We start from the raw sequence: 720 nt of genomic DNA on the forward strand, positions 1-720 counted from the left end.
TTTCTGATTCACACTTAATCAAATCTTATCCACCCATTCCGTGATCTTTCACGTCAGCTAACCTCATAACCTTAACACGATATAACACAAAAGTAACAAACTAGTAAATAATCATGACTGTCAATTTACGCACAAAAAACACACTCAGAAATTATCATGACGCAGACACCCTAAACAGAACCGGAAAAAGACCATCCCACACACTCATTTCTCTGCTTACGAAGAGAGAAACAACAGTATCCAATTACATAGCAATTTCCTTATATCACCCTACAAATATCCTGCGGGTGAGGATGGAAGAGATGAGGGGGAGGAACCCTTCATTTACGGGTATTAGTGTCTCTCTTAATTCTCCTCTGTCCATATGGCGTGTCTGCTTGGTAGTTATTAGTGGGAGTAGTTCGCAGTGTGTTGAATGGCTGATCGATGTGTCTGATGTGTTTATTCCCTTGGCTAGTTGTGTCTGTGGGTTTTATAGGATGTTTGTTTTTCCATTGTTTCTTTTCCAATTTCATCATGTTTATTTTTTGTATTTTTTTTGTCTTCAGTATTTAGCTTGTTATCATTTCCCTCTTTATTCCCTCCATTTCCGCAATTTTCATTTTATTTTTTTTCGGTTTCGCCCTTTCTTATTTTTCTCCGTTGTTTATCTTTCAATTCCCTCTTCTTTCATCTATATTTATACTTACTTCTTACTTGCTATCTATTCCCAATTGCATT

General features: G+C 36.7%; 1 protein-coding gene across 1 annotated transcript in view; it reads right to left on the reverse strand.

Moving 5' to 3' along the window:
• LOC119589081 overlaps positions 1 to 720 on the reverse strand; it is a 67,817-nt gene that overhangs the window by 2,215 nt on the left and 64,882 nt on the right. The gene's annotated exons all lie outside the window — the stretch shown is intronic.

The sequence above is a fragment of the Penaeus monodon genome, chromosome 25 (genome assembly GCF_015228065.2).
Source record: "Penaeus monodon isolate SGIC_2016 chromosome 25, NSTDA_Pmon_1, whole genome shotgun sequence".
Classification (NCBI taxonomy): Eukaryota; Metazoa; Arthropoda; class Malacostraca; order Decapoda; family Penaeidae; genus Penaeus; species Penaeus monodon.